Genomic DNA, 8,251 nt, shown 5'->3' on the forward strand with positions numbered 1-8,251 from the left:
CTGGTCCTACTCCTAAACGCCAACGTCAATCTCCTGATGATGCTCCTTCATTACCTTCCCATTCTACTCAGAAAAGACCGACACGTCATGCACTCCCTCTCCACGCTCAGTTTCGGACCACACAATGGACTAAATTCTTTACTATAAGACCGACTTCTTCTATTTATCTTTCTGACCATAGTATTGGCAAAGCGCTCCTACGTCATGTTGGTAGAGATATTTCATTTCATGCTCTCAAGAGCGGTATGTGCATCGTCACTGTCCAGAATGCTACCCAAGCTCATGATCTTTCTCTCCTTTCGAATATCTATACTACTACTATCACTGTTGAAAAACATCTTTCTCTCAATTCTTGTAGTGGTACTGTCATTCTGCCCCATACCATAGTCCAACAGAATTTCCAGTCATGTGGCAATGACATTCTTGAACAGCTGGAACTCCAGGATCTCCCAATCCTCAAAGTAGACACTTATGTCCTTCCTGCCCATTGGCGGAGACGTTACCCTTGCAATGTGGCTCGTTTAACTTTTGACAGCCGAGAACTCCCATCCTCTGTATATGTCGTGGGACATCGGTTACAAGTTCGAAAGGTGATACCTACACTGCAACAATGTAGAAATTGCTGGCGTTTTGGTCACCCAGCGAAATATTGCAGATCTATAGCCGAATGCCCAGTCTGTGGTGCCGACGACCATTCTAATACATCTTGCAGTCAACCTCCATCTTGCCTTAATTGTAATGAAGCTCACCCTTCATACTCCCGCCGTTGCCAAGTCTACTTAAATGAACGTGAACTCCGTTGCCTCAAAGAGGCAGAAGGTCTCCCTTATGCTATGGCAGTTACTCATCTCCGCCTCCAAGGGAGACTACCCCGTGTTTCTTATTCTCGTGTTTCAAAACATCCCCCCACTTCTAGGGTCCCATCTTCTGCAGCCTCCTCTGTTGTTACCCCTCCCATAGCCACTCCGGCATCTAATCCTTTTGCTGTCCTTGGCTCTGACGTCCCGACTATAACTCAGTCTGTTCTCACACCTTCGCATCCTTCCTCACAAGCCCCAGTATCGACAAGACCTCATACGACACCTTATACCAATCGCCCCTCTACTTCTCAGAAGTCCAAAAAATCCACAGTGCTCGAATCTTCTTTGCCCCTTCCTTCCCTTCTTCCACCTCCACACTTTACCTTTCCAGTCTCTGTGCCCAGTTCTTCCCCTCTCTCTGGCTCTATTACAAGTGTGGAGATTCACCCTCCTCCTCATACTATGCCTTCCACCCCCATCCCCTCCCAAGTTTCTCCCTCTTCTGCCACCTCCCAGGTTTCTGCCTCTTCTGTCCCCCCCCCCCACACTTCATCTCCAGTCCCTTACACTCTTTTGTCCCCCTCTACTTTGGTACAGTCCATTTCTGTTCCAGTCTTTACTCACCCTCCCCCTTCTACCTCCAGTATGGTCTCCCATACATCTTTGAATTCAGAAACACTTGAAGCCATTTCAGAATATATTGCAGAGACTAAACCTTCAATGGACACTGATTCACTTCCTGTTCCTTCTCTTCCCTCTCCTCTATCTTCACAATCCCATTCTTTGCAAAGCTCCGTTCCTTCGCTGCTTGAACGTCTTCCAATGCCACCACACGTTGACTTTTCTAACCCCTCTAGTCCGTAGGTGGCTTTACCTATGGATTCCTGGTATTTTCTTCATCGCCAATCATGGCCTATTTACAGTGGAATATCCGCGGCCTCAGGGGTAATCGGGGTGAGCTTCAGATGTTGCTTTCCAGGTTTTACCCTGTTGGTGCTTGCTTACAAGAACCAAAATTACACTCAGCTGTTTTCCAACCTATCTAAGGCTATAATTTATTGTATTCTTCAGATCCTTTCTCAGATGGGACCTTTAATGAAAGTGCCCTTCTTCTACACAATGATATTCCGTACTGTCAACTATTTGTCCATACCTCGCTGCATTACACTGCAGCCCATATCCACTTGAATAAGTGGATACGGGCTGCTCTCCTTCTCGAGCATTTTCTATCCCAGACTTTACCTTTCTTGTTTCATCCTTACCACCACCACTTCTGTTACTTGGCGATTTTAACGCCCACCATTTCCTCTGGGGGGGGTCTCATTGTGACTCACATGGCATCCAGTTGGAGGCTTTTCTCGCCTCTCACCCCCTCCATGTTTTAAATACGGGTACTCCCACCCATTTTGATCCTCGTACTCATACTCTCTCTTGCATCGATCTATCCGTCTGCTCTTCCTCCACTGCACTAGACTTCACCTGGTCTGTTCTACCGGACTTACATGACAGCGATCATTTTCCAATCATTCTTACTTCTCCTTCATATTCACCACCTTTCCGTAGCCCTCGCTGGCAATTTGATCAGGCAAATTGGGACCTTTACTCGCAGCTCACTGCTTTTAGTGAGGTTCCTTCTTCATCCTCCATTGATGAGCTCCTACACCTCTTCTCGATGTCAGTTTATACCGCAGCTTCTCATTCTATACCCCAAACCTCAGGCAAGCATTCTCAGAAGTGCGTGTCTTTGGTGGTCTCCTGCTTGTGCTCATGCAGTACATTTGAAATGCGCTGCATGGGGCAGGTACCGATACAATAGAACCAATGAGAGACTTCTTGATTTTAAGCAGAAGCGTGCGATCGCTCGCCATGTCATCCGTGATGCTAAACGCACTTGCTGGTGAGACTATGTTTCCACCATCACCTCTACTTCCTCTATGAGTGCAGTCTGGAAAAAAGTGAGGAAATTGAGTGGTAAATACTCTCTTGACCCGGCTCCTGTTCTACGGGTCTCTGGTATTGATGTAGCAAACCCTCTTGACGTTGCCATTGAAATTGGCACTCATCTGGTCCGTATTTCCCGAGGGCTCCATCTATGCCCCTCGTTTCTTTCCTCAAAGTCTGCCAGAGAGTTAGTACCCTTGGACTTTTCTTCTCTCAGAGAAGAACAGTATAATGTGCCTTTTACACTTCAGGAACTGGAGGCAACACTCTCAGCTTGCTGATCATCGGCAGCTGGGCCCGACGACATTCATATTCGTATGTTACAACATTTACATCAGTCAGCCCATGTAGTCCTCTTACACTTCTTCAATCTTATTTGGGCACAAGGAGTTCTTCCCCAGCTGTGGAAATCTGCCATTGTTCTCCCTTTCCGCAAGCCGGGTACTACAGGACATGATACTTCCCACTATCGTCCCATCGCTCTTACTAGTGCAGTTTGCAAAGTGATGGAACGTCTGGTAAATCGCCGTTTAATGTGGTATTTAGAGACACACAACAGTCTCTCCGCTAGTCAATACGGCTTTCGTAAGGGCCGTTCTACCATAGACCCCTTACTACGCTTGGATACGTATGTTCGTAATGCCTTTGCAAATAATCACTCAGTTATTGCCATATTTTTTGACCTTGAGAAGGCATATGACACAACTTGGAGGTATAATATTTTGGCCCAGGCCCACTCCTTAGGCCTCCGAGGCAATCTACCATCCTTCCTTAAGAACTTTTTAACTGACAGTCATTTCCGTGTTCGAGTCAATAATGTTCTTTCCCCGGACTTTGTCCAAGCTGAAGGTGTCCCTCAGGGATGTGTTCTGAACACACTTTTTCTCCTTGCTATAAATGATTTGGCCTCTGTTCTTCCACCCAATATTTGGTCATCACTCTATGTTGATGACTTCGCTATTGCTTGTGCAGGCGCTGACTGTCATCTCATTGCAGTTTCTCTCCAGCATGCGGTCGACCGTGTTTCCACTTGGGCCACCACGCATGGGTTTAAATTTTCCAGTACCAAAACTCACCAAATTACTTTCACTAGACGCTCTGTCATCTCCGATCATCCTTTGTATCTCTATGGCTCTCGTATCCCCGAACGTGATACAGTCAGGTTTCTAGGCCTTCTCTTTGACTGTAGGTTATCCTGGAAACCTCACATTACCTCTCTGAAGGCAACTTGTCACAGCCAGCTAAACCTTCTTAAAACCCTTGCTCATCTTTCCTGGGGAGCTGATCGTCGAACTCTGCTTCGCCTACATTCAGCCCTCGTTTTATCGAAACTCGATTATGGTGACCAGATTTATTCAGCGGCCTCTCCTGCTACTCTCTCTAGCCTTAACCCCGTCCATCACCAAGGATTACGTTTATGCCTTGGTGCTTTTCGCTCTTCCCCTGTTGAGAGCCTCTATGCAGAAGCGAATGTTCCATCCTTGTCTGATCGCCGTGATGCCCATTGCCTTCGCTACTATATACGCTCCCACGATCTCCACAATCCTTCCATTTATAGAATGGTCACTGATATTAGTAGACATTCTTTATTTGTTCGCCGCCCCTGTTTGCTCTGTCCCTTTTCTCTTCGCTTACATTCACTCTTGTCTTCCCTTCAGTTGCCACCTTTATATGTTCATGTAGCATCTCACTTTTCCCTACCCCCCTGGAAGTTCCAGCTGTTTGGGTCTGTTCTTTCTCACTCCCTTGCTCAAAAGCCCAACTGCCTACGGTGGCTTCCCGCTCTCTTTTTCTTGATCACTTCCACTCTCATTCTCATGCCATCGCTGTGTACACAGATGGGTCTAAGTCTTCAGACAGTGTCGGATTCACAGCAGTGTTTCCGGACAGCGTCGTGCGAGGGCATTTACTATCTTCAGCTAGCATTTTTACTGCTGAATTGTATGCCATTCTTGCAGCACTTATTCGTATTGCATCTATGCCTGTGTCATCATTTGTGGTAGTCTCAGACTCCCTTAGTGCTCTACAGGCTATACAAAAATTTGATACATCTCACCCCCTAGTTCTCCGTATCCAACTTTGGCTACGCCGTATCTCTACCAAGCATAAAGATATTGTTTTTTGTTGGGTCCCTGGTCATGTCGATGTACAGGGCAATGAACAGGCAGACACTGCTGCGCGGTCAGCAGTACATGACCTACCAATTTCCTATAGAGGTGTTCCATTTCTGGACTATTTTGCTGCAATAGCTACCCACCTTCACACCCGTTGGCAACAACATTGGTCAACTCTGCTCGGTAACAAACTTCATTCTATTAAACCGAGCATAGGTTACTGGCCGTCTTCTTGTCATCAGTGCCGTGGTTGGGAGACCACTCTCTCCCGCCTTCACATTGGCCACACTCGTCTTACTCACGGGTGTACTCACTACATGGAGAGGCACCCTGTTCCTCTCTGTGAGCAGTGTCAAGTTCCAGTATCGATTAGCCACATTCTGTTAGACTGCCCTCTCTATCAACGAGCACGCAGAATTTACCTCCAACGTCGTCTTCATTCTACTACTCTCTCTTTACCTTCCCTTCTTGCTGATGGACCCTCCTTTAATCCTGACTCTCTCATTGACTTCTTGACAACGACTGATTTACTCCACAAACTCTGATGATGATACCTTTCGCACTCCCCTCAGCCCTTTCTTGTTCAGTCTCTTGCTACCCTTTACCCTTTCACCATCCACTGCCCCGCTGTTATCCATAACCTATTACTCATCCATCTCCCTTTTGCCACCTGATGCCCTCGCTTCCTTCCTGCCCTGCAGCGCTGTATAGCCCTTGTGGCTTAGCGCTTCTTTTTGATTATAACAATAATCTTCTAGGGCAGGGTAGGTTCCTGAGCCAGAGCATCAACACCATGCCCAGCTCTTCTAGGCCAGGGTAGGTTCCTGAGCCAGAGCATCGACACTATGCCCAGCTCTTCTAGAGCAGGATAGGTACCCGAGCCAGAGCTTGCAGCTCACAAGACTGCCATTCCCATTATCCCCTTTGGGACGAGGATGGCAGACCAGAGAGCCTTAGTCTCTCCCTACGAGCCCCGTGCGGGCGGGGATTGTGGCTAGGCCTGGGGATAATTGGTCCCGACGATGCGAAAGTACTTACACCTCCTCCCATGGCAGACATTCGTCTGAGATACTCCCGAGAAAGGGAGCCAAAGCCGGGCTACCACTTGGAAAAGGCCCGGGCCGGGAGAGTACCGGGAAATCTAAAAGAAGAGTGTTTTGGGGGGTCAACGCCCCCATTGCCCGGTCTGTGACCAGGCCTCGTGGTGGATCAGGACCTGATCAACTAAGCTATTACTGCAGTGCCTTCTTGAAGACAGGGGCGTACTGGTAATCCACTTTACGTATGCTGGGAGGCAGTTGAACAGTCTTGGACCCCTGACACTTATTGTGTTGCCCGTGATAATCATCCTCTCATCAGTGAGAATGGCGAGGGACTGTTTACGACTCCATCATATTGCTTCTCTGCCTTCTACTCATCCCTGCCACCTCTCTCCATCGATGTGGGCCTTTGTGGCCAGGGCCCAACATTCCCTGGCCTACCTCTCACCCCCTCTCCACTCTCCGGTCCTCCCTTGGATGGACCTGAAACGGTACATCCACCTGGACTGGCTTTATGGGAACTGGGAACCTCCTCAGATAGCTGCATTTCTCTTTGAAGAGTTTCGTGTTCCCCTCCTACATCTTCTGCTGCTTTCTCCGTTAACTTTCTTTGTGTTAAATCTGGGGGTTAGACCCCAACTCACTCGATCCTAGCAGGGTAACTCTTCACCATTCACCAGGCTTTGATTTTAATCTTTGCTCACTTTCCTCAGCCTGTGGTTCTTTTCTCTGATTCCCAATCTTCCCTGGCACTTTTGTATTCTGTCCGTCCAAGATCCCTCCGTTTCCTCGTCCGACAGACACCGGACACAGCATTTCCTGCTGTGTCCAGGTTGGAACAACTTCCTTCAGTGGGTACCGGCGTCCGGGTTGGAGGAACTTCCTTCAGTGGGTACCGGCGTCCGGGTTGGAGCAACTTCCTTCAGTGGGTACCAGCATCCGGGTTGGAGGAACTTCCTTCAGTGTGTACCGGCATCCGGGTTGGAGCAACTTCCTTCAGTGGGTACCGGCGTCCGGGTTGGAGCAACTTCCATCAGTGGGTACCGGCGTCCGGGTTGGAGCAACTTCCATCAGTGGGTACCGGCGTCCGGGTTGGAGCAACTTCCATCAGTGGGTACCGGCGTCCGGGTTGGAGCAACTTCCTTCAGTGGGTATCAGGCCCGGTGGCCTGGTGGCTAAAGCTCCCGCATCACACACGGAGGGCCCGGGTTCGATTCCCGGCTGGTGGAAACATTTCGACACGTTTCCTTACACCTGTTGTCCTGTTCACCTAGCAGCAAATAGGTACCTGGGTGTTAGTCGACTGGTGTGGGTCACATCCTGGGGGACAAGATTAAGGACCCCAATGGAAATAAGTTAGACAGTCCTCGATGACACACTGACTTTCTTGGGTTATCCTGGGTGGCTAACCCTCCGGGGTTAAAAATCCGAACGAAATCTTATCTTATCGAGCGGCTTCCCTCGCACACACATTTCCTACAACTACCCATCTTGTAGTGGGTCACAGTGATTTCACAAGGACTGTTTGGAAGGAAATCTGAAAGTTATGGCAGGAGGATCTGGCAACCTCCCTCTTTTTTTTGGCACTCAGTTCTGTCCGATCTTTCAATGACCCTTGGACTCGCCATCCCAGTCCCTCGGTGGATGTTCAATTCAATTAAATTTAATTCAAGTTTATTCTCTATATGGGTTACAATGTGGAGTTTACAGGTTTTGGGTATTGTGTGGTTTACATGTTATAAAATACTAATTACAGAGGGGGCCACTAGGACACCTAGCCCGGCTAGGCATTTCGAGCAGACTTAGATTAATTCTTAACATTAAATGTTGTACTAACTCGCCTCTGGGTTGGGCTTTCACTACTGGCAGCTCATCTGCACCGCCATCGGATGACAGACTCCCCGTACTGCCAGTGGTGTCCCTCACAGCCTGAGACGGTAGAACACTTACTACTGTAGTTCCACCTTTACCACTCCACACCGACTCTTCTCCGCATGACCTTGTGTACAGTCAAGTTACAACCTTTAACCCTGCCTCTCCTTCTCAGTGGTGGGGGAGGGTTTGACCATCCAGACTATTCTTGCTGGCTTCAGAATGCATTAGGGACATACAATACAGTTATTAGTCAACATCCTTCCACTGTGGTCGAAATTCCATTTCCGAACACAGGACGACCGGGCTCGATACGGCGCACACTGTCAGTGGCTCTATATAAGATAAGATAAGATAAGATTTCGTTCGGATTTTTAACCCCGGAGGATTAGCCACCCAGGATAACCCAAGAAAGTCAGTGCGTCATCGAGGACTGTCTAACTTATTTCCATTGGGGTCCTTAATCTTGTCCCCCAGGATGCGA

The sequence above is a fragment of the Cherax quadricarinatus genome, chromosome 97, assembly GCF_038502225.1.
Source record: "Cherax quadricarinatus isolate ZL_2023a chromosome 97, ASM3850222v1, whole genome shotgun sequence".
Lineage (NCBI taxonomy): Eukaryota > Metazoa > Arthropoda > Malacostraca > Decapoda > Parastacidae > Cherax > Cherax quadricarinatus.